Source organism: Saccopteryx leptura, chromosome 4 (genome assembly GCF_036850995.1).
Source record: "Saccopteryx leptura isolate mSacLep1 chromosome 4, mSacLep1_pri_phased_curated, whole genome shotgun sequence".
NCBI lineage: Eukaryota > Metazoa > Chordata > Mammalia > Chiroptera > Emballonuridae > Saccopteryx > Saccopteryx leptura.
In genome coordinates, this window is record NC_089506.1 from 101,148,004 (window position 1) to 101,174,359 (window position 26,356).

A 26,356-nucleotide genomic window follows, 5' to 3' on the forward strand; every position below is an offset into this window, starting at 1 on the left:
TTTATTTTGTTATCAGTTTCTCTTGCTGAGCAAAAACTTCTTAGTCTGATGTAGTCCCATTCATTAATTTTTGCCTTCACTTCTCTTGCCTTTGGAGTCAAATTCATAAAATGCTCTTTAAAACCCAGGTCCATGAGTTTAGTACCTATGTCTTTTTCTATGTACTTTATTGTTTCAGGTCTTATGTTTAGATCTTTGATCCATTTTGAGTTAATTTTAGTACAGGGGGACAAACTATAGTCCAATTTCATTCTTTTGCATGTGGCTTTCCAGTTTTCCCAGCACCATTTATTGAAGAGGCTTTCTTTTCTCCATTGTGTGTTGTTGGCCCCTTTATCAAAAATTATTTGACTATATATATGTGGTTTTATTTCTGGGTTTTCTATTCTGTTCCATTGGTCTGATTGTCTATTTTTCTGCCAATACCATGCTGTTTTGATTGTCATGTGGTGCTTATGGGGGGAGGGGGGAGAGGGAGAGGGAAAGGGGGAGGGGGAGGGGCACAAAGAAAACTAGATAGAAGGTGACAGAGGACAACCTGACTTTGGGTGATGGGGTGTATGCAACATAATTGAATGACAAGATAACCTAGACATGTTATCTTTGAATATATGTATCCTGATTTATTGATGTCGCCCCATTAAAAAAATAAAATTATTTAAAAATAAAAAAAAAATAAAAAAAGTACAACAAATACTTCTTTAAAAATGTGATACATATATATGTGTGTATGTGTGTAAATATGTATGCATACAGATACCTATTATACATACTGTATATATTTTATAGATTTTTATATACACAATATATATTTTATGAAATACTATTTTAAATATAGGACAGAGCAAAATTTGGTTTACAGTTGTTCACATGAAAAAAATAACAATAATTAACAAATGATAGTATAGGAATAAACAATGTTTTACATACTCACAACTTTAAACCTACTTTTGCCCCATCCTGTATATATAAGCATTATTCAGCCATAAGAAGAATAAAATCCTGCCTTTTGAGATAATATAAATGATCCTAGAGGGTATTATGCTAAGTGAACAAAGTCAGACAAAGAAAGACAAGTACTGTATGCTCTCACTCATATATGGAATCTAAAAATGCTAAACTCATAGAAACTGAAAGTAGAATGGTGGTTGCCGGAGGCTGAAGTGTGGGGGAAATGGGGAGATGCTGGTCAAAGGGTACGAACTTCCAGCTATAAAATAAATAAGCTCTGGGGAGCTAATGGAAAGCATAGGGACTGTAGTTAATAAGACTTTACTCTCAAGTTGTTGAGAGTAAATCGTAAAGGTAATTACATGAAGGGATGGAGGTTTCTAACCTTACGGTCGTAATCATATGACCATATGTATGTATATCAAATCATGACGCTGTATACCTTAAACTTACATATGTTTATGTCAATAAAGTTTCAATAAAGCTGGGGGAAACAGAGTTATATCTCTATAGTGCTGTATAATTTACAAAGTAATTAGACATTCATTATCTCCTTTGATTTTTCTTTCTCTTTTTTTGTATTATTAGTTCCAAAATGATTAAATTGGTGCCTAAGGGACTTATGTGAGCACAAGGACACATGGTGACTGGCTAGAAAGCCAGCAACCAAACCTGGCCTTCTGACTCATATAGCCCATTACACTCTTTGATATATCAACAACATTTATCTTATTTTCAAAATTGAGCTATTTATACCTTAGACAATAATGAAGACTTGAAAATACAAAGTAGCTTTATATATAACAGAATGATATTTGCATTTTTATCATGTTTTTCCACCCAATAGCTCAAGTGTTAAACGATTTATTCCTGTCCGAAGGTATCTTGAGATACTAAACTCTAAAAAATGACTCTAAAGTAAACTCAGAACCCACTAATATCACAAAGTTCTCACAAGTAAAAAGACGTTGGGATTAAGAAGAGAAGCTATAAAGGAAAAGTGCTATTCTTACAACATCACCTTAGCTGTGTCCTAATAATCACACAAAAGACAACTGCCGCCAGGAGCATGTCTCCTCTCTCATGGGTGTTCTCAACCCTTGCTTCTCTGCCTTGTACCTGATTTCACTAATTTCACAGTCCAGTACAATACCTCTTTGTGTTATATAAAAAGTACTCTATTTGGACATGTTGACTTCACTAATTAGTCTATAAATACTTGACTTTTACCCATTGCTTTGGTAAGTGAGATAATTGCTGAGAAAAGGCCAAAGCATTTACCGTCAATCAGATGACGAGGGAGGGAATATGGTCTTCAGTGGAGTAAAATGTAAAACATTATGTGGCACGGCAGAAGCTATTAGCAGGATCAATATTTCTCCTAGTACCTTAATAAATCATTATATCAAAGCCCCAACAACACAGGATGGAGAAGACCTCAGTCTATCTGCATGGAAGAATTCAAACTGGAAAATAAAATTCTGTTTAAATTACAAAGACTTAATTAGTGCACAAAGGAAATGACAAGTTACAAAACCAGTCTCCAAATTATGGATGTGTTAGAAGAGTTTTTGAATCATTAGTGCAGGAAGAAAGGCAGAAAGACAAAGAACACGCTACTCTCTAGGCTGCACATTCATAATTTGCAACTGGTAAATATGCATGAATCTGCTCCGCTGCAACTAGGATGACATCCTGCTTCTCAGAGACAGCACATGGCAGAGACCCAACCGTGGGAGGAGGACCCAACAGTCACAACCTCCCAAATCCCACATTCAGCACTTTTTTTTTTTTGTTATTTTTCGGAAGCTGGAAACAGGGAGAGACAGTCAGACAGACTCCCGCATGCGCCCGACCGGGATCCACCTGGCACGCCCACCAGGGGGCGACGCTCTGCCCACCAGGGGGTGATGCTCTGCCCCTCCGGGGCGTTGCTCTGCTGTGACCAGAGCCACTCTAGCACCTGGGGCAGAGGCCAAGGAGCCATCCCCAGCGCCCGGGCCATCTTTGCTCCAATGGAGCCTCAGCTGCGGGAGGGGAAGAGAGAGACAGAGAGGAAGGAGAGGGGGAGGGGTGGAGAAGCAAATGGGCGCTTCTCCTGTGTGCCCTGGCTGGAAATCGAACCCGGGTCCCCCGCACGCCAGGCCGACGCTCTACCGCTGAGCCAACCGGCCAGGGCCACATTCAGCACTTTTCAATCTTGCCCAAACTCCCCTGACTTAAAACTCTCTCCTTTGGGGTGGTTTCCTAAAATTAAAAGTACTCTGATGCCACATGGACATTCGAAGCATAACGAAGTGTCCCATGGTCAGCTCTAACTGTAAATAACTATTTTCTTCTAACCCTTTGACTTCTCCATTCTCTTTGTTGCTTCCAGGAAAACAAGCAAGCAATTAAAAAAGAAAGTTGCCAGTCGTCTTAGTTGTCCAATCATTTTAAATATAAGACAAATTATTATTATTTTTTAATACACAGCAAAAGACTAAAAAAAAACAGTTTTTCAGTGATCAATACAGAGAACATTAGGCTTTCTCTTCAGGACACTGTATACTCTTATTTATAGAGATGACAGTGAATCTTTTTTTGACTCTGCTACACATTTACTTTGTGCTTATAATGTTTAATTTAAAATATTTTTTTTCTCACCAACTCAAACTATGTGACTACAGCTCGCTCAACTCGTTCCGCAAGTGAGAACCGAGAAGTAAGGGGTCACATCCAGAAATGTGTGTAAGAGGCCAGACCTAGCAAATCAGCAACAACAGACAGCGAGGCCCCCTAACACCTTAATATATTTACTTATGGCTGATGAATTCTTTGTTTCATTCAACCAACATTTATCAGACACTTCAATATTAGAGATAAATTTGATAGTAATTATAATAAAGAAAGTTCTCATAACATTCTATCTTCAAACAGCTTGACAATCTAAGGTCTGTAGGCAAAAAACACTTAAATTATATAGCATTATAACATTTAAACTATGATACAAAATAAAAGTTGACCGTCACAAGCACCATATATAATTATGTGCCAAAGAGAGGCTACGGTAGGATTTAAAAGAGAAATTTCCATTGGCTGCAGGTTTTAGGGAAATGGTAAAAGACATTAAACAGGATTTGAGTAGGTAAGGGAAAATGACAGCTATTTCAATCTGTAGGAAAAGCAAGGACAAGTAGGTAGAAGCACACTTTCCAGTGTGAAGCAGAAGGTTCACATTGCAGATCAGAGATGCCTAAGGGTAGAGAAGTCCATCCCAACAACCAGGAAAGATGGCAGCAGGACTGCATGAGCCTCAGGGTAGGAAAGGCTAGAGAAAGAATGAAGAGCCAGAACTCTCAGGCCATCTCCAAGTCCAGAAGCACTGTGGGGTCAGGAGTGCAAAGGCAGGATATCTTCCATTTAAGAGAGACGTTACACTTATGGCTAGGACAGGGGTCGGGAACCTATGGCTTGTGAGCCACATGTGGCTCTATTGATGGCTGCATCTGGCTTGCAGACTAATCTTTATTAAAAAAAAATAATAACGTTAAAAATATAAAAAATTCTCTTGTATTACAATCCATTCATTTCCTACCGCTCATGTTCATGGTTGCGGGTGGCTGGAGCCAATCACAGCTGTCCTCCAGACAACACCAAATTTTTATTGGATAATGCATAACATACACAGGTCGTTGTATGGCTCTCATGGAATTACATTTTAAAATATGTGGTGTTCATGACTCTCTCAGCCAAAAACATTTCCGACCCCTGGGCTAGGAGATGGTAGGGGTGGGGGATTCTATAAAGACATCTAAGGCTACCAGGAAACCTGCTTACCATAGAAAACAGGGAGCTAGGAGCAAGCCACAGACTCAGGGAAGGGCGCTGGGAGGATGGTTCTGGTAGAAGGATCTCTGTGACAGGAACAGAAATGAGTGTGTGAGGGGACCTCCTGTCCAGGAGGGCTTTCATGTGAGATGGGAAAAGATGGCAGAGATGAGCTGCACTGGGGTTTTGACTGGTTCTGCATGGAATCTGGTGTCAGGCAGCATCAGAGGCTGTACTCAGTGCTAAAACAGAACCCTATCCAATAGCCCACACACCTTCACTGGCATATTCATTTCATGGTTGAAAGAAGAAAAAAACAGAAATGGGAAAACAAGGGCTAAGAAGACTTACTGGTTAGGCGGTCATGCCTGATATGGCTTACATTACTATAACTGGTATTTTCCATACTCACACATATCTTTTGCCTTAGGAAGCTATCAAATCTCATCCTAGAGTCCCACTGTGGGAAATCACAACAGAGCTGGAGGGCATCCATCCATGAGATGGCACTGTGAGCCAATGCTACTGGGAAGGGTGCTATGGTACCTTCTGAAGGCTGGGAAACCAACATGGTGCTGAACTGTCAAGAAGGTACCATCAGGCCCTGGCCGGTTGGCTCAGCGGTAGAGCATCGGCCTGGCATGCGGGGGACCTGGGTTCGATTCCCGGCCAGGGCACATAGGAGAAGCACCCATTTGCTTCTCCACCCCCCCCCCCTCCTTCCTCTCTGTCTCTTCTCTTCCCCTCCCGCAGCCAAGGCTCCATTGGAGCAAAGATGGCCCGGGCGCTGGGGATGGCTCCTTGGCCTCTGCCCCAGGTGCTAGAGTGGCTCTGGTCACGACAGAGCGATGCCCCAGAGGGGCAGAGCATTGCCCCCTGGTGGGCAGAGCATCGCCCCTGGTGGGCGTGCCGGGTGGATCCCGGTCGGGCGCATGCGGGAGTCTGTCTGACTGTCTCTCCCCGTTTCCAGCTTCAGAATACAAATAAATAAATAAATAAATAAATAAATAAATAAATAAATAAAAATTAAAAAAAAAAGAAGGTACCAGCACCTTCTTGGGTACCAGGAGAAGTGGAGCCACTTAGCTTAGCCAGGCTACTTGTTGGCAGCTTCCCTTTTCACTCTCCACAAACACCTTTGTGACTATTTCCATTGTTCAGCCAAAAGTCCATCAGCTATTGTGTTGATGATGGGGCTTGACTGGTCAAAAGAATTTTGTAGTCTCCAGTGTGAACTACTCCTCTGGGTGTCCTTGTTCAAAGAGCAGTTCATTTGAAAGCAATTAGCCAATTGCTTACATCCCTGAGGCACAGCAGGCCAAAGGGGCTCTCAGACTGGACTCCGGTACCTGCACAACTCTGGGTGTCTCAGCCCTGGGCAAGGCCGGCATTCCCCCCACTGATCAGTGAACTAGTCACGGACCTGCCTGGTTCCAGCAAACTTCCATTTATTTTTCCATCTATCACAAGGAGACATATGCACTTTCCAACGCTAAATAGGTTGACAACTCATTTTATTTTACTCTTCCAGGTAAAGGGCAAAATGGATCATATGGAAATTTATAAATGGGAAATCAACAAAAGATGCAAAGAGAGATAGATTTTTGTAAGAAAGCTATTGGGTTTTATTTTAATTTTTTTTTTTGTAGCAGATTTTCTTTCACCAGCTGACTAATACAGCCTTGGATCTGAGATATCTTTCTAATAAAATACTTTTCTGCCACTTGATCAGTTGTCTCCTTCTACCCTCCAATCATACTGTTTCCATAAGGATAAGGTGACCAATCATTCTCCTTTAGGGAGGACAGTCCTTCTTTTGTAAGTTCCGTCCTCCCTCAAAAAATGACCTCCTACATGTCCTCCTTTTTTGATATTGGAAGACTTTCTTTTTTTTTTTTTTTTTTTTTTTTTTTTTTTTTTTTTTTTTTCATTTTTCTGAAGCTGGAATCGGGGAGAGACAGTCAGACAGACTCCCGCATGCGCCCGACCGGGATCCACCCGGCACGCCCACCATGGGGCGACGCTCTGCCCACCAGGGGGCGATGCTCTGCCCATCCTGGGCGTCGCCATATTGCGACCAGAGCCACTCTAGCGCCTGGGGCAGAGGCCACAGAGCCATCCCCAGCGCCCGGGCCATCTTTGCTCCAATGGAGCCTTGGCTGCGGGAGGGGAAGAGAGAGACAGAGAGGAAAGTGCGGCGGAGGGGTGGAGAAGCAAATGGGCGCTTCTCCTGTGTGCCCTGGCCGGGAATCGAACCCGGGTCCTCCGCACGCTAGGCCGACGCTCTAATCTGTAAATGTCCATATTTGATCAATGCAGAGTCAATCCACTGCATGTGATGTGACGTATTTTTATTTGACATGACGATTCATCAAAGATCAGTACAGTGAAGCGAGGTGCGATTATGAGACGCATGCGCTCCGCACAGGAGACCTTGAGAGAGCATGCAATATACTGAATGCACGCAAATGGCTTTGTGTACTTCTTACTGAAACACAACACGGCACATATGACATTGTAGACTCACGATTATTTCTTTCTCAGTGAATATTCAATCATAGACAAGTCAGCACAATTCACATTTTATTAATTATCTATTTAATAATTTCCAAATACATATAATTTTATTTATAAGTATTTTCCCATAATTTGAGTTTTAAAGTGGAAATCTAACTTCAAACCATATCTATTAAAAATGCATTTTGATTAAATAGTTGCATAAAACACGTTTTTTAATGAGAAAATGATAAATACACCGGAATATCATTCCAAATTAGTGATTTTGTTTGATATTTAGTTTTACTAAATGAGTACTTTATTCTTACAATTATTATTAAAAATTAATAGGCATGTAAGCATAATTACAATATAAAATATTACAAATGCTTTTATTATGCATTTATCATATCATAGTGCAGTATCGTTGCAATGAATACAATGTTTCTTTTATTTACGATATTGTTTTCAATTTATTTTTGTCCTCCTTTTCATTGTAAAAAGTTGGTCACCTTAGTAATGAGGACAAAAGCACTGTGAGGAAAGGCTTCTCTTGTTTTCAGCCTTCCTCTCCTTGGTCTTCCTTCTCTACAAACTATTTGGCTTCCACAACAAAAAGGATGCCACAAACAGAGTAAAAATATGTTACTAGGGGCTTTCTCAGTTCGTCGCACTACTCACTCAGCTAAATCTGGCCGACTCTCACACATCTGGCCTATTGGCAAGATTCAACAGGGTTCAGCTGTGCCTGCTCAAGGAAGGGGTGGGCAGGAGCAACATTTAGAATCAGACAAGCTCTCTGGCTTGCTGGTTCCTTAAATGTGCAAGGGTCACAGGCCACAGAAATTGCCCTTTTAAACACATGTACACTTAGTGGGTGTTTTTACAGTGTTTTCTCATTTTGAGTGCTCAATTCTTTATTTAAAATCAAAACATTCTTTTGTTGTGCTTTGGCTCTAGATAAACTGCAATGAAATCCAGCATTCTGTGCACAACATAGGAGAGGATGCAAGATTCAAGGGGGCTTAAGACTAAATGTCTGGATCCCAAACCTACTGCAGATTCTGCAGATTTGGATCTCACCATCTCTGGCAGTTCAGACAACTTCTGAAAAGGAGTACTTATTTAAAGAGGCTTCCTTTATTGCTCTTGAGGTATATATATACATTATCCCAAATCATAAATCCCTGAAGCTATGAACAGAACAAGGCTCATAATTGTGGAGAATATCTTCCTTTAATATGAAGGTGGCATTTCCTCCTTCAAGTGAGCTGCCAAAGATAACCAGCAAGAAAGAACCCATCCAGAACAGTGATGGGTCATAGGTAGAAGGTTATAAAAATACACGGTGCTTATAATTTATAACAAGGGAGACCTTGATTTCTATCAGGAATACTTTTCTGAACTTCTCATTTATCTGTTAAGTTCATTTTTGTTTTATTTTTATTTTTCTCTTCTAGAAGAAGTGAAGATATTTTAAAACAACACATCAGTAACTATAAGACATAGATTGCATGGGGCCAGCCATAATCCTGATGGACATTATGCTTATCTTAGGCAAAAGGAGCACAGGGACTAGTTGGCAGAAAACCCCTCCAATTTCCACAGTCACAAAGGCCCTCTATATATAATGTGTCCACTCTTACCGGGCCACTTCCTGTTTTATGTTAGTCCAAAGCCCAACCGAAATGTGTCTGCTCCTTGTACCTAGAAGTCATTCTAAGGGCCGTACATGAAATTTCTTTACTCTTTTATATGTTTCCCTCCATTCCTACCAACAATTCTGGAAGGGAGGGGGGAAACAAAGTGCGTAACCAACAGACAGGTCTAGAAAGTTACTACTACACTTAGGGAAGAATTCAGCAGATCCTTGTGACTCCTTTGCATCTTCAGAGAGATTGCCTGAGCTGATCCGTGTTGGGGATCATCATCCCTAATGCACAATATGGAAAGTATACTCTATGTAGAGCACAGACTGGACTTGCTACTGCTTTGCAGAGAATGACCGGGCGTGAGACCAGCCAATGCGCTCACCTGTACTTATTCAAGTGGTGAGGCCAAGCACGGGCATGGGAGCCAGCTGCAAGATGCAAATCCTGCCCCCAATGTGGTCACTGGGTTACTCAGGTCCACCTGACTGCTTGGGCTCAGAGTCCTTATCTGTAGGATACAAATAGGTAGAGCGTGTTTGAATTAATAAGAGCAGCCACAGGAAAGGACTGCTGCAGGGTAAAGGGGTTGTCACACAGAGCGGGCCCTCATTCATGACAAGTTTTAAACAAATGTGGCTCATTAATAACAATTAATATGGAGAATAGTATGAGTCAAAGTGTGATAGAGTCCAAAAGAACTTACTTATGTACTCTGTGACCACAGAAACGGGAGCCTGGAAGAAGCAGTTGAGAAATGCAACAAGACACAGGCAGAAGGCCCGGAGCAGGAGGCCTAGAGAAGCAGAGACACATGGGTGCATTCCAAAGGCGGGGAAGAGCTGTAAACACGCACTACATTGGCTCACGGACAGTGCGTGCAGGCGCAACTAAAGGCTGCGTTTGGAGGGGAGGGGAAACAACTGAAAACGTGTGTATGCATAAGGAGTTAACCCCTCACACACCTCAGTTCTGATGATATAAAGAGGAAAATGTTTATTTATTCTCAATGAATGAGCTGAATCAGCTGTTATCACAGAAGCAGGGCTAATCCCTAACTTAAGAAAAGGAAATTGTGTTCCAAAAGTTTCTAAGACAAAGATTTGAAAAAAGAAACACCTGTCTTGCTGGGCAGGCTGGAAACTTTTCCAGGCTGGTCCTCAGCCCCAATAAAGCCTGGCAGAGAAATAGTACTGTCATCTATTTCTTTCTTTTGTTTGTTCAATCATTCATTCGTTCATTCATTCACTCATTCATTCGTTCGTTCCTCATTTGAATAATGCCTACCACCAACCAATGCACTGCTCTCCTCAGAGAGGATTGACAGTGGGAACAAAGAGAAACAAGGTCTGTACTCACAGGAGGTTGATATTTCTGTGCAGGAAAGAGGCATAACAAGGGACACAAACATAAAAAATAAAGAAACAGATGAAGGAGGGTTATTCAGACAGTAAAAGTGCTAAGAAGAAAGTAAAGATGAGTGTCCTCATGTGGCAGACAGCCACTGGGAGGAGGTGGCATCTGAATGGTACCTACAGGAGGTGACAGGAGATCAGTGCAGGGAGCCCCGGCAGGGAGAACAGAGCCAGCTGCAGGGTCGAGGCTGGAAGCGGTCAGTGTGTTCACAGAGGAGAACGCGGCCGGCAGAGCAGCGAGAGGGCCAGTGCCAAGGACAACGTTTCCTAAAGAAAACGTAATTGTGAATTCCAGCTTTGGACATCAAACACATATCGCCCCCTTCCTTCTGCTCTAGTGGCCTGGGGCTCTCACCCCTGGATCCAGGATGGGGCCATGGGACCCAAAGAGCCTGATGAAGGAAAGCAAAAGGCTTGGGTGAGTAAAGGGCAACCAGGGGGTCGCAGCTCCGGGTCCCACAAAGACACACTAGGGAGCGAGGCTGGGAGTCTGCAATCCACCATCTTCAGCAGAATTTTAGTATAATTTGTTTGGTTAATAAAAAATTCCTGCCTTTTGTTTCCTTATTTTGTCTGTGAACTTCCAAATTAGCCCATTGGAAAAAATCAACTGGGAACAGCCAAAAATCCAAGAGTGAGCGATGTGTAAACCAAGACCAGAGAAGGAAAACAATTGTTGGCACAGCTCTAACCCTTTAAGATTTATGTAACAACAACAACAACAACAAAACATGCCATCTGAATAAAGGTCCCTTAGGGTCGCTCTGCAAAACAAAACTACTGATGGATGGAAAATGAATCTTAGGTACTATGACAATTTTTAAAAAGACGTTTCTATTTCACTTGTTGGCTTAATCTTTATAATCGCCACACATATTATAGTATTATAACTTATGACTGACGGTAACTAAGAATAGGAAATTTAAGTAATGCCTGTTTTTATAAGCCAATTTTCAACACAATATTTCTGCACCTAAAGTTTGCCCTCATACACATGCTGAATAGAAGTACGTAACTTGTTCTGGAGTTATCAAGGTTTACATTTTCTCTATTTGTCATTTATTAGCATGGATTAATATACCAGTTTATATTTGACATTAGATTTCTTAAATTCTTAAAATAATAAGACCAAATTTCTCTATGATGTCACACTGCTTTCTTCAAAAAGGATAATTATTCCACAATAATAGGGAGTAAACTCAATGAAGTTGGCCACAAATTTAAGGTAATTTGAATATTTTAGGTATAGCCATTTTAGAGCAAACCATCAATGCATAGGTCAAGTACTTTTATACTTACTATATTCTACTAGTATTTCTAAGGAAGATGAACACTCAGGGTGAGTAAATATATTTTATTTATAGGTTTGGAACATACAAATTGTTATTCTCAATGGCAGCAGCATATCTATCTTCTGTTAGATTGTGATTTTTTTTGTTGTTGTTAAAGTCCTTTTACTACAGTAATACAGAAGAAATAATGATTATTTGGGGGAATAAAATATTATTTCTGAAAGACAAAGAGCTAAGCCTAGAAGCTAAGAACTTAGTATTGTCTGGGCTGGTATTATTTGAGAGAAGAATAATTGAAGACTATTTCCACTCTCAGAAGAGAAGGCACAGATCTTAGAAGAGTTAAGTATCTTACTGAACTATCCTTATATTTTAAATAAAATATTACGAGTTTAAATGTTCATGTGTGTGAGCCCTGGCCAGTTGGCTCAGCGGTAGAGCGTCAAGTGATTTTTCTCCACTTCGGAATTCATTTGTAATCTTTTTATCTCTTTCATTGTTTTAAAAATCATGTGATCTTCAGTCAAATAAATTCTATCACTTTTATCTGACCTTTTGGTAATAGTTCGTTGTTTTTTTTCTTCAATGTTTACTATGCTTTAAAATGGACAAAATTATATCCAAAAACCAAGCCGCTTGCCGAGAGGCACTTTGTTTTTTGGGTTTTTTTAAAGATTATAATTGCTTGAAATGATAAACAATAAAACCCAAATTAATCTTATCACTGTCTAGATGTGGTCCAATAATTAATTAATCTTTACATATTTGTGGAAAGTAGGAAAATGAGAATGATAAATGTCCGATTTAGATGAGAAAAACTGAGGTACAGAGAGATGAGCATCTCATAGAGGAGGAATCGTTATGTAATCTTTTATTTTTATTTTTACTATTTTTTAAGTGAGGAGGGGAGGCAGAGAGACAGACTCCAGCATGCACCGTGACTAAGACCTACCTGGCAACCCCTGTCTGGGGCTGATGCTCAAATCAACCAAGTTATCCTCAGCATCGGGGTCAACATTAACCAGTCGAGCCAGTGGCCGCAAGAGGGGAAGAGAGAGAGAAAGGGTAGAGGGAGGGGTGAAGAAGCAGATGGTTGCTTCTCATATGTGTCCTGACTGGGGTTTGAACCTGGGACATCTGTACACCAAGTCAACATTCTATCCACTGAACGAACAAGCCAGGGCCACACTATGCAATGTATACATCTGCTTTGCTCCCTTCTCACAATCAGAGCTGCAAGTAATAAAAGCAGAATTTATAAGGCAGATTTATAAATCATGATAATATGCATCAGGGTATGATTATATAACTTCAAACATATTTGAGTTTAACAAGCAAAAAACCCAGAGCTTGATATTTATTGAATTGCATACATTCCTTTTCCTGGTTTCTTGTTTACCATAAATTTCATGGCAGGAGATTTTGATTTGTGCATTCTAGCCAGTCTGCTCTCTAATGAGACTCCAGCCTGTTTGGGTTTAAAGCATTCTGACATTTAAAAATGTTTACTTTGGGTCACTAAAAATCACAGAAAATATTCCCTACTATAAAACTGCTGATCTGTTGTACTTTCAAAATATAATATACAAACATCCCTAGGTAACGGATATTTCCTGGGGTAGCATACAGGCACACCTCGGAGGTTCTGCGGGTTCAGTTCTACACCACCACAATAAACCCAGCACCTCGATAAAGCAAGTCACGTGAGTGCTTTCATTTCCCCATGCATGTAAAAACTTTTTTTTAACACTGTACTGTGTATATTAAATATGCAATAGCATCATGCCTAAAAAGACAATGTATATACCTTAATGAAAAATACTTCATAGATCTAAAAAATGCTAACCAATAACTGAGCCTTCAGCAAGTCATAATCTTTCTGCTGCTGGAGGATCTTGCCTGGTGTTGATGGCTGCTGATTGATCAGTGTGGTGGCTGCTGAAGGCCATGGTGGCTATGGCATTTCTTAAAATAAGTCAATTTAGTCGGCCACATCAATCTACTCTTCCTTTTCTTTTCTCTTTCTTTCTTTCTCTTTTATTCTTTAATTTTAGTGATAGCAGGAGAGGCAGAGAGACAGCCTCTCTCACGTGCCTGGACTGGGATCCACCCAGAAATCCCACTAGAGGGTGATGTTCTGCCCCTTTGGGGCTGTTGCTCTGTTGCTCAGCAACCAAGCTATTCTTAGTGCCTGCAATGGAGACCATGGGGCTGCCATCAGTGCCTGAGGCCAACTCGCTAGAACCAATCAAGCCATGGCTGTGGGAGGGGAAGAGAGAAAGAAGAGGGGAAAAGGTGGAGAAGCAGATGGTCACTTCTCTTGTATGCCCTGACTGGGAATCGAACCCAAGACATCCACATGCTGGGCCAACGCTCTACCACTGAACCAATTTGCCTCGACTCTTTCTTTCACAAACAATTTCTCAGAGGTCGCTGATCACAGATCATAAATATAACAATAAAAACGTTGGAAATAATGTGGAATTACCAAAATGTAACAGAAGAACACAATGTGAGCAAATGGTGTTGGGGAAATGACACCAATAGACCTGCTTGATGCAAGGTTACCACAAACCTTCAATTTTTTTTAACAAGATTTGGCACAATTATTTATTTATTTATTTATTTATTTATTTATTTATTTTGTGACAAGTCAGAGAGAGACAGAGGGAGGGACAGATAGGGACAGACCGGAAGGGAGAGAGATGAAAAGCATCAACTCTTTGTTGCGGCACCTTAGTTTCTCATTGATTGCTTTCTCATATGTGCCTTAACCGGGGTCAGGGGGGCTACAGCAGACTGATTGACCTCTTCCTCGAGCCAGCGACCTTGGGCTCAAGCTGGTGAGCCTTGCTCAAACCTGATGAGCCCACACTCAAGTTGGTGACCTCGGGGTTTCAAACCTGGGTCCTCCATGTCCCAGTCTGGTGCTCTATCCACTGTGCTGCCGCCTGGTCAGTACAAACTTTCAATTTATAAAGAAAATAAATTTGCAAAGCACTATAAAATACAATAAAAAGACATATGCCTGTATCATGCCTTTTTCAATTCTTTGACAACCAGCACTATTGTTTATAAACTTGATTTAAACCAAATTCTAAATAATGACAGCCATGGCATTTTGATTAAAGGTGTTAGATAAATGCTTTTCCTCTACAGGCTAATCCAGAAATCACGGTCCCCCTTCCCTAATAGGCAGGAAACCTTCTAGAACAGCTGCCATGTAGCACACTGCCCATGGAGAGTGACATACATTAAGAACACCCAGTATCTGAATCAAAATTTCAGCTTCTAACAATGAATGAAGAATTATCCATAGCAAACATGTCAGAGTGCCTTTGGAAAAATTCAGAGACTCTTCTGGCCATTTCTGTCACTAAGAAGGAGGAAAGTCACACTTTAGCCAAACCGATGTCACAGCATGATAACCTCCTCCCAGAAGCATTCTGTTAAGATCTGCCCAGCCTGCCCGAGGCTCTCAGGGTGAAGCCGGATCCCAAGCTGCAAGAAGAGAGAACAGCACAGAGGGAACAAGCAGGCTCCCGAATCATGCATGCCCAGCATGGTCCGCAGCTCTAGCTGCAGCCACACTCTCCCTGAAAGCCAACCCTGAAGCTACAGAACTGAGGGTGTTCTGGGCCCACCAAAATGCAAGCTCCTACATTCATTTGTTGACCTGGGGCCATTAGTATAATTATTATTTGCATCACCCAAATCATTAAATTTTAAAAACTCATTCTACTAATGAGACTAGACAGGGAAACGCAAACAGACTTCATTTCAAAAGCCAATTTTGATCTATTAGCAGCAGCTGCTAGGAGTGTGAGCTGAGGAGAACTCTGCCTGGGTACGGCAGGAAAGTGCAATCTCATGATTTCATGCTGTCCATGATGGGTGCAGGTCTGTCAGATCCCCAGGGCGGACAGCACAGGTAGGTAACCTTTAAATATTTATAGAAACAATAATTTTATGCATTGTGGCTGAGGTCCCTTTGTAAGAAAAGCTTCAAAAATCAGGTAACTGACAGTAAATAGCTGTGCACCTTTAGCTATAAATGTATTCCCTCACTTATTCATCCATTCCCTCAACCTTTTATCTGGAAAAGTTCCATAGTTCCTGGGACATATTCCTGCCAGCATCCTCACCCCTTTCCAAACAACACTGCTATTGAAAGGACCTTTCCATCACAGTGTTGAATCATGTTTGTCCGTCTCATTCCTGATTCTTTATTCTCATTGGGATCTCTTATGAAATATGGCACATAAGGATACAAAAAACAGCCATGGAAGACAGAGAAATAGATTGGGTGGGTGGATGAATGGATGGATGGATGAATGACAATAGACAGACAGACAGATAGATAGATAGATAGAAGAAACTCAGATAATTCATCCAGGTCATTTTGTTAATTAATTTACCAGTTACACTGTTTTCTGTTGCCCTAAATCTCCTTTGCTTTTGCTCACAGAACTTCTTGAAAGTTTTATTTTTACTGTAACCCACAATGGGTAAAAGATACGTCCAGTGAAACTTTCAGCAGAGGAAGAATATTCTGGCATTACTGCATGAAGAGTCATATTGAGAAAATGACTCTTCTATTACTAAAATCTTTTACTTGGGGCTCTGGCTGGATGGCTCAGTGAATAGAGCATCACACCAGGGCACCGAGGTTGCAGGTTTGATCCCCTGTCAGGGCATGTACGAGAGGCAATCACTGAGTGCACAACTAAGTGGAACATTGAGTTGATGCTTTTCTCTCTCTCCCCCCTTTCTCTGTCTCTGTCTCTCTCTCAATGTTTGGAGAGACTTAAAAAGACTTAAAAAAAGAATTTTTTACTTGAAGTATGAAGAGCATGCTACATGGCAGGGCATGAATTTCCCTCTATCCAGCCCCGGCTGCTCTCACTCAGCTCCATCTACCATCAGTCTGCATTCCCCAAAAGTAAGCCCCTTACAGCTCCTGACCACATCATGATGTTTCTAGTTCCCTGTCTTTTCACATGGTGTTTCTGCTTTCTTTTTTTTTTTTCTTTTTTTTTTCTGAAGCTGGAAATGGGGATAGACAGTCAGACAGACTCCCGCATGCGCCCGACTGGGATCCAACAGGCATGCCCACCAGGGGGCGACGCTCTGCCCACCAGGGGGCGATGCTCTGCCCCTCCGGGGCGTCGCTCTGTCGCTCTGTCGAGACCAGAGCCACTCTAGCACCTGGGGCAGAGACCAAGGAGCGCCCGGGCCATCTTTGCTCCAATGGAGCCTTGGCTGCGGGAGGGGAAGAGAGAGACAGAGAGGAAGGAGGGGGGGAGGGGGGGAGAAGCAGATGGGTGCTTCTCCTGTGTGCCCTGGCCGGGAATCGAACCCGGGACTTCTGCACGCCAGGCCGACGCTCTACCACTGAGCCAACCGGCCAGGGCTTATTTCTGCTTTCTCGTCTGCTTGATAAACTCCAACCTGGTTTGGAAAGCCCAAGTCACAGCTGACACCACACCCTGGTAAAAGCTAGTCATTCCCTTCTCTGGGTTATCTCTGTACCCCTCCCATAAACACTTCCATTGCTGTACCAATCCCATGCTTTGTTTATAAATTTAAATTATACCTGAGAACTGGATGATAGCAGAAACTTTGTCTTAATTTGTCCGTTTTCTAAGCACCCAGCACAGATCACACTCAATATAACCAAGGATACTTTCAGTTTAGTAGGCAAAGGGAATAGTGATAACGTTAACCAAGAGAGGGAATGAAAAAATAGAAGCAGATTGTTTTTTAAGATATCATGTTTCATTTGTAGGTGTTCAAATTTCAAAGACCCAGTAAGATGTTCCCCTCCCAAAAAAAACCCCCAGTAAATTGAGAAATCTGGGCCTAGCCCTGGAGAAAGGGATTGGAGCTGAAGGTAGTCATTTGGGATTCATTAGCATGTAGGTAGTAATGGAAGCCATGGATGGATAAACAGGATCTAATAAAAGACAAGAAAAAGAGGTAAGAAAACTATCATGCATAAAAACTTTGAGAAATAATAATATATTAAATAACCAAAGGCATTAAAAATTTAAAATAAGAAGGGGTATCAACCATGTTATTGTCTCATAATGGTCAAGTGCTATAAAAATTAAACAGAGCTGATGAATTTTACAACTTTGGGGCACAGGATATAGGAAAAATTGAGACATCATTGAGAGCAAATTCAGTGGAAGAAGAGGACCAGGAAAAACCAGACTGCAGTTGGTTAGACTGAATGAGTGTCTTCTATCCAGACTCATTATAGAGACTCTGAGTCTGGGTGGAAAGGGGGCTTGACTATGAAGCCTGTGGTGGCCAAGCTATAGGGGAGTGGAGGGAAAGAAGGATGAAGAGCATGTTGAAAAGAAATTAGCAAACGAGGAAAGCAGGAAGGATTCTATTCTTCCCATTGCAACATTTTACAGATTTTATTTGGGGGCAAGATATCTTTAAGAAAATGATTCCATAATTCCTATTGGTGATGAATGTTTCCCCTCCATCCCTCATGTTTCCATACAAGGGAGGGAACATCAATTTCATAAGATAATAGTATCCGCCTTCCTTTGCATTGACAAAGATGTAGTTTATCTGATTTTTGTGTTTGGGAAAAAGAACTGAGCCTTGTCCAGCTCATCACCTTCCTCCCTTAAATAGGAGGGTGGGACCTTCTATTCTGTTATGCTTTCAATACCTTGCCACTCCTAGGGAGGACAGGGGCTGTCTGGCTCTGCTTGTAACTGAGGGTCAGTTTATAGCAGTGGGACTGTATTAAGAAGCCCGTGTAGTTACAGATAGATGTAAGCTATATTCTCCAATTCAGCCATATTGATAATAGAGCTTACAGTGCATGCTCTATTTGTCTGATTCCTGTATTTGCTTCTCAACTGGACTAGAAATCAAGAAAAGAATCCATACTTAAGATTAACAGCCTTAAGACTATCTTTCAAAGAGAGTGTTAAAAAGAGAGAAATTTAAGAACTACAATCCCTCATTTGAAATTTGAAGAAGTGAAAGTGGATAATCTTTAAAATGTCATTCATCAATCCTCAAACATTTGTTTGCTATTGTACACAGGCATACCTCGAAGATTCTGTGGGTTCAGTTCCAGACCATCACAATAAAGCAAAGATTGCAATAAAGTAAGTCACACAAATTATCTGGTTTCCTGGTACACATAAATGTTAGGTTTACATTATACCATATCCCATTAAGTACGCAATGGCATTATGTCTTCAAAACAATATGTACCTTAATTAAAAAGTACTTTATTGCTAAAAAAAAAAAGTTAACCATTATTTGAGCCTTGAGCAAGCTTTAATCTTTTTGCTGGTGGAGGGACCTGCCTCACTGCTGATGGCTGTTGACTGATGAGGGTGGTGTTTGCTGAAGGCCACTGTGACTGTGGCAATGTCTTAAAATAAGACAATAAATTTTTTTATATTGATTGAACCTTCTTTTTATGAACAATTTCTCCGTAGCATGTGATGCTACCATGGAAAAAATTTTTTTTAATTTTTTTTTTTTTTTGCATTTTTCTGAAGCTGGAAACAGGGAGAGACAGTCAGACAGACTCCCGCATGCGCCTGACCGGGATCCACCCGGCACGCCCACCATGGGGCGACGCTCTGCCCACCAGGGGGCGATGCTCTGCCCATCCTGGGCGTCACCATGTTGCGACCAGAGCCACTCCAGCGCCTGAGGCAGAGGCCACAGAGCCATCCCCAGCGCCCGGGCCATCTTTACTCCAATGGAGCGTTGGCTGCGGGAGGGGAAGAGAGAGACAGAGAGGAAGGCACGGCGGAGGGGTGGAGAAGCAAATGGGCGCTTCTCCTGTGTGCCCTGGCCGGGAATGGAACCCGGGTCCTCCGCACGCTAGGCCGACGCTCTACCACTGAGCCAACCGGCCAGGGCGGAAGAATTTTTTTTTTTAAGTTGGAGTCAATTCTTTCAAACTCCACTGCTGGTTTGTCAACTAAGTTTAGATAATAGTCTAAATCCTTTGTTGTCATTTCAATAATCATCACAGCATCTTCATCAGGAGTAGATTCCATGGCAAGAAACAACTGTCTTGGCTCATGCATAAGAAGCAACTCCTTATTTGTTCAAGTTCTATCATGAGATTGCAGCAATGTAATCACATTTTCAGGCTTCACTTCTAATTCCAGTTCTGCTATTTCCACCACATCTGCAGTTACTTTCTTTACTGAAGTCTTGAACCTCTCAAAGTAACCCATAAGGATCCATCAGAGGGATCATTATCTATGACAGCTATAGCCTTACAAAATGTATTTCTTAAATAATAAGACTTGAAAGTCAAAAACAGTCCTTTATCCATGGGCTGCAGAATGGATGTTGTGTTAGCAGGCATGAAAACAACATTAATCTCATTGTACATCTCTATCAGAGCTCTTCGGTGACCAGGTGCATGGTCAATGAGTAATGACTTTTTGAAAAGAATTATTTTTCTTTAAGCTCAATGCAGTAAGCTTAAAATATTTAATAAACCACATCATAAACAGATGTGCTGTCATCAGGCTTTGTTGTTACCTTTATAGAGCACAGGCAGAATATGTTTAGTGTACTTAAGGGCCCTAGAATTTGTGGAATGGTAAATGAGCACTGGCTTCTACTTATAGTCACTGGCTGCATTAGCCCCTATCAAGAGAGTCAGCCTGTCCACGGAAACTGTGAAGCCAGGCATTGACTTCTCCTCTCTAGCTATGGAAGTCCTAGATGGCATCTTCTTCCAACAGATGGCTATTTCATCCATATTGAAAATCTGTTCTTTAGTTCAGCCACCTTCATTCATTAGCTTAGCTTTATCTTCTGGATATCTTGCAGCAACTTCTATAATCAGCTCTCATTGTTGTCTTCTTTCCTTAAACCTCACAAACCAACCTCTGCTAGCTTCAAACTTTTCTTACAAACACAGCTTTCTCACTTCTCTCAGCTCCCAAATAACTGGAGTTAGGGCCTTGCTCTGAATTAGGCATTGGCTTAAGAGAATGTTGTAGCTGGTATGATCTTTTATCCAGACCACTAAAACTTTTCTCCATTATCAGCAATATGGCTGTTTTGCTTCCTTATATGTGTGTTCACTGGAGTAGCACTTTTAATTTTCATTAAGAACTTTTCTTTGCATTCACAGCTTGGGTTATCTCACTTTTCTATGTATATGTCTTCCTCACTAAGCTTAATCATTTCTAGCTTTTGATTTAAAGTGAAAGACATGCAATTCTTCCTTTTACTTAAAACACTTAGAGGACACTGTAGGATTATTAACTGGCCTAATTTTAATATTGTTATATCTCAGGAAATAGGGAGGCCCAAGAGAGGGAGAGAAATGGGAATTGGCAGTTGATGGAGCACTCAAAACATATACAACATTTATCAATTAAGTTTCCCATCTTATAGGGGTGGATTTTGTGATGCTCCAAAAACAATTACAATAGTAATATTAAAGACCAGTGATCGCAGATCCCCATAACAAATATACTAATAATGAAAAAGTTTGAAATATTGTGAGAATTACCAAAATGTGACACAGACATACAAAGTGAATAAACGTTGTTGGAAAAATGGTGATGACAGACTTGCTCAATGCAGGTCTATAAACCTTCCATTTGTATGAAGTATAATATCTGCAAAGCACCATAAAATGAAGTACAATAAAATGAAATATGCCTGTACAAGTGCACATCAGACAAGTAGGAGGAACCAGCAAAAGGAGGTGAGAATTTCAAGTAGATGCAGGTGGTCAACAGTGCAGTCAGTACTGTAGAAAAGTCTCTTAACTATAAAGACATATTAAAAGATTATAAAGTACTTTATTAAGAGCATTCTCTGAAAGAGAAAGGGATCAATAAAATAAAAATTGTTACATAGAAACAAATACATATATAGACATAGACAAAGACATAAAGAAAAGAAAGACAAGATAGAGAATCAACCTGGAAAAAAATTCCTCCCAATTCCATCAGATAGAAGTCTAGGTTTATATAAATCGCCCCTACTCGATTATAAGACTTTGTATCTTTGCATCTAAATTTTCCTAGAGAAAAACAAGGTAACCACAAGATGCTTAAAAGCTAATGCTAAGAACTAACTGTTTGGCTCAAAGAACAAACCAGAGACTGTTAAACTAAGCTGAAGACAGTAGAATATTATTTTGCTCTCTTGTCCCTTGGAAGCTCTGAGACCTTTCCACTTGCAACAATCCATATATCAGGGGCTTGGGTGAGGAAGGTTTGCAGGCTCTGGGATCAATGACAACAATGATGATCCACCAGGGGTCATTGCATTTGTGGCTTAAGGACTAATGGATTTCATCTGATTCATCAGTCAGCACCTCTGGGACCAAAGTGGAGAAAGCAATCTTTTGCTGCTGTTGTAAACAGAAATCTCATTCAGCCTTGTCCTGAATTCTTGCACAGAAAATCTATGCTCACCTGCCTTTGGAGACTCAGGTCTCCAGCAGGCACTCTCCGGGGGCAGAGAAAGTAAGACGCGTTCTGCACAGTGAAATCAGTTGTTGTGTGTTCCACCGTGGCAACCGCGAGTCACAAGGGCAAAGCAGATTCACCACAGCTTTCAGCGACAGTCTCCCCGGAATCCAGCCCTGCCGTTAGAGGGATCATTGCCTGGTCATCCCCGAGGCCAGTTCTTACAGTTTGCACATAAAAATTACCTCTTGCGTAAGACATGAAATTTAAAATCATCCCTTCACAGATATCATTGACTCACTCTATTACCTCTGGGACAGATATAAATTATGCATTCTTTGATTCTCTTTAAACTTTTAGAGGCACATGGGGACAGAGAAGAATCTCACTGGTACAAAATCTAAGGCATTCCAGAAAAAAAACCCCAGCAACTTGTGTGATATTACCTGCTATGAGCTCCAAAGGCTATCTGGTCGGTCAAGGAAAGTGTATAAAGCATGAAAAACTAACAGTGGGCTTGAACACTAATGACTGCGGGTGACAAGGACTCACTGAATGTCACCACTTCATGTCCTCATGCTGCTCACTTTTCTTATCTCAGTGATGTTTCCTCTCACAAGACTGATGAACCCCCATGAATTAGTATCCTTCTGGGTGTCTGCAACCAAGAAGGCACTCAAAAATGCCCATAGGCACTCTTACGCCTCACCTTTCTCCCAATTCCCCTTGTTAACATTGAGAGTTACCTGTCTGTACCATGGAAATGCTATCGTGTGAATCCTCTGCAATTAGTTTAATGTTTATCTCTAGAAGCTGCCAAGGCTTGCTACACATGTGTATTGATATTTCAGAGAGGGTGTGACATTTTCATAATTAGCATGAACAAAATGCAATGGCTGTCACTGCAATAATAGAGAAATGAGCATGTTCTCATGCTCTGGTGCTATGATGACCTACTTCCCACCAGCATCTACTCAGGACTGGTAACTCTTCCAGATGTAAGCTGGTAACACATCACTGCAGATTCGTTACCCAGACATCCATGATGGCTAGATATTTCGTTCCACTTCAATATAAACCTAAGTTGTTTTTATTTTTTTAATAAAGGAACATTTCTTAAAGATTCAAATCAAAAGCATACTGTTTTCCTCAGGTGCCTGATAACTTTAGGATAAATAAAGAACAGTATCCCCCCCCCCAAAAAAAAAAAAAAATCAGTCCTGCCACTGAATTTAATTTAATTCAATTTCTTGGTCTTTGCAGTTGCTGGCAAGAGTTTGAGAAGTTCTGACTTATGGGAAAAGTGAGACAAAGTTCACTATCCTTCCACTGGGGCTTTCCTGAGGCAAAAGGAACTGTGCAATATTAATTTTTCAAGTTAAAAATGAGATCTATTTGAAACCGATTATTCCCCCAAACAGAAAAGAAAACCACTGTTGTGATGCTAACACACGTACCACTGTCACCAAAACATACACCAATTTTGTACAAAATGCCTCTAAGCCCTTGACCTAATGTGATTAGTGACAGGGAGATGAATGGCTAGAACAGAAAATGAAACTCAGAAAGAATTGTGTTCATGAAGTGCCATATTTCCCCTGTCATTTAACCAATTTCCCCCCATAAAATGACAACATGGACCGCGCAAATCTTCAAGGCTAATGCTACCCGTGACAGACTAAGTGTTTTTTAAAACATAATATTATATGTGTCAATCTGAGAGGAAAGAGCAAGAGCCCATGTGAAAGACTTTTCAGATAAGCGGGGGCCTTAAAGGGCCATTGAGATGCCAATCAGGAAAGGGAACCACAAAGGAGCTTTTCCCTTCTGATCAAAAAAGTGTAATATCGTCCCCAGGTTCTACAAATGAAACAATCCTTTCAGCCTGAACAATCAATGGCATATGCCCACTACAGTCACTTGACCTCTAATGTACAATACATCAACTGTTTCTAAATTAACATTTTGGGTTAAAATCGGTTGCTTAGAAGACATTAATAGAAATGATTTCATCTGTGCAGCAGGCAGACTATTTCCAAAGTTTTAAATCTTTGTAATTCACTGTAAGTCAGAATCATGACAGGTAGAAGGCCACTCAGAATTCTGCACCTTCTAAAACTGCTGACTACAGTATCCACTGCTGTTTTCAACTTCCAGCCCAGTTAGGGCATCTGTGCTATTTAAACACCTGTCATGCTTGAATTCTCAGTAGAGAGAAACCACTGATCTTCTACAAAAATAGTTCATCCTCACAGGAAACATTCTACCTCAAGAATAACAGCATGGACCTGATGAGCTGGTGGTGCAGTGGCTAGAGCATCAACCTGGCATGCTCAGGACCCAGGTTCGAAACCCTGAGGTCACTGGCTTGAGCACAGGCTCACCAACTTGAGTGCAGGATTCGCTGGCTTGAGTGTGGGGTCACAGACATGACCTCATGGCTGCTGGCTTGAGCCCAAATGTCGCTGGCTTGAGGCCCAAGGTCGCTAACTTTAATGACGGGTCACTGCCTTGGCTGGAACCCCCCCCCAACACACACACCATTAAGGCATGTATGAGAAGCAATCAATGAACAACTAAAGTGCTGCAACTCCAGTTGATGCTTCTCATCATTTCTCTCCCTTCCTATCTGTTTCTGTCTCTCTTGCAAAAAAAAAAAAAAAAAAGAAAGAAATAAAGAAAGCATTTAAACTGCAAGGATATTGACAGGGATTCTCTATAGACCCAGGGTGTGGGAAATCGAGGTTTTTTAAGATTCCTCCACAGTGACTGGCATCCATGGTGAGGGACCAAGTTCCAGAATGTCTGCACTTATTTAATGCACCAGGAATCCTGTGGCAGACTGAAATGCGATGGAAAGAGAAAGGGACCGATTAAAGCAATATGCTCTTGTTTCTTCCCTTGCAGAAGTCTCTGCAAAGTGGGGCCTGCGGACAAAGACCACACTGAGACATAAAGAGGGCCACGAGATACAGAAGACGAATAGGATTCAGAAGACTTGCGAGAAACCTCGCTCACTGGCTGAGAGGCAGGCAGAGGGGGAGGGGCAGGAAACAGCATTCCCAGACAGGGGGCACGACAGAGACTGAGATGTTCTGTAGGAGTTCATTGCGTTAAAAGGCCTGAGCTAAGTTCACCTGAAACTGAATTTAGTATTTATTTGAAGCACTCGTCATTAAAGAACATGATAGATTTTGAAAGAAAGGGTGCTAGAGCCAAGTATGGAGTGACTCACCTGGCCTTTTAATACTTTACTGAAAATAAAATCACATAAAGACGTCCCAAAAGGGGCAGAGACCTTCAGGGGCTTTACCCATTGATAGTTGAATGAGAATTAGCAGAAAGTTTACCTCCATCTGCTGCCTAGTCGCTGAGTTCTCCTTGGAGAAAGAAGCAAGCACTACCTGCTTAGCAGATGAGAGTTGAGAGGAAAGCTTGCCAAACTTCCAACTGTTTTTGAAAGCAAACCAGGTATATCTCGGGAAATGACACTACTGCTGATTTGTCATGGTCCATGTCCTCCTGCCCCTGACAACTGGAGACACATCAGCTGCAAGAGCAGAGGCAAGAACAGAGAAGACTGCAGCAGACAATGGTCAGTGCATGTCTTCCTACCGTCTAAAATTCATTTTACTAGACTGCTCCTAAGAAGTGCCCTTGCCTCCCGCTGATTCATGAATCCTTACTCCCTGCTTGAGAGGTTTGTGTTACAGTATGTTGTTGTTCCTCGGCTCTGTCATGGCTCAAAGTAGGATTGTCACCAGAAGACTAAAACCAAGATTTCTCAGTAATTTAGCAAAGTGCTGGCTGTGGTTCTCCTCACCCATAAAACGCCTGTCTGGCCATTAAGAATTTTATGCCAGGCTCTACTTCTGTCAAATTAACCAGCACAGGTGATGGGACAGTATGCTCCAGTTACAAGAGATGAGAGTGTGCACCTCGATTGTTCTGAGGGGCTAACTGCCTGAGTAGGGGGGGGGGGATTTAAGAAACTATGTCCTAGAAATATATGGTAATATGTAGTTTCTAATGACTTTATAAAAAGAAAAAAGATGCAATAATTTATATTCTTTTGAAATGTATTGACCTTGTGAGACAAGATAATGGAACAAAATGTACTTTTTTCAATTAAAAAAGACCACTCAGGGAGAAATGTTAAGAACGAAGAAAATGGGATCTTAAAAGCAATCAGGGTAATTGTATAAGAAATGCATATCTAATCCCATTCTTTTTTTTTTTTTAAATGTAGACTGGTCCAATGTCCTTAATGTGAATTTTTGCCATAGGACAAGCAGAAGCTA

At 41.2% G+C, this 26,356-nt stretch overlaps 1 protein-coding gene across 5 annotated transcripts in view; it reads right to left on the bottom strand.

Moving 5' to 3' along the window:
* Positions 1-26,356, bottom strand: part of ENOX1 (ecto-NOX disulfide-thiol exchanger 1) — a 617,728-nt gene that overhangs the window by 367,057 nt on the left and 224,315 nt on the right. The window contains exon 1 of one of the 5 annotated variants that reach the window (XM_066380847.1): positions 10,439-10,491. The exons of the other annotated variants lie outside the window; for them this stretch is intronic. The gene's annotated coding sequence lies outside the window, so the exon portion shown is untranslated. Of the gene's footprint in view, positions 1-10,438; positions 10,492-26,356 lie in introns of those variants that run through there. 5 annotated transcript variants of the gene reach the window in all.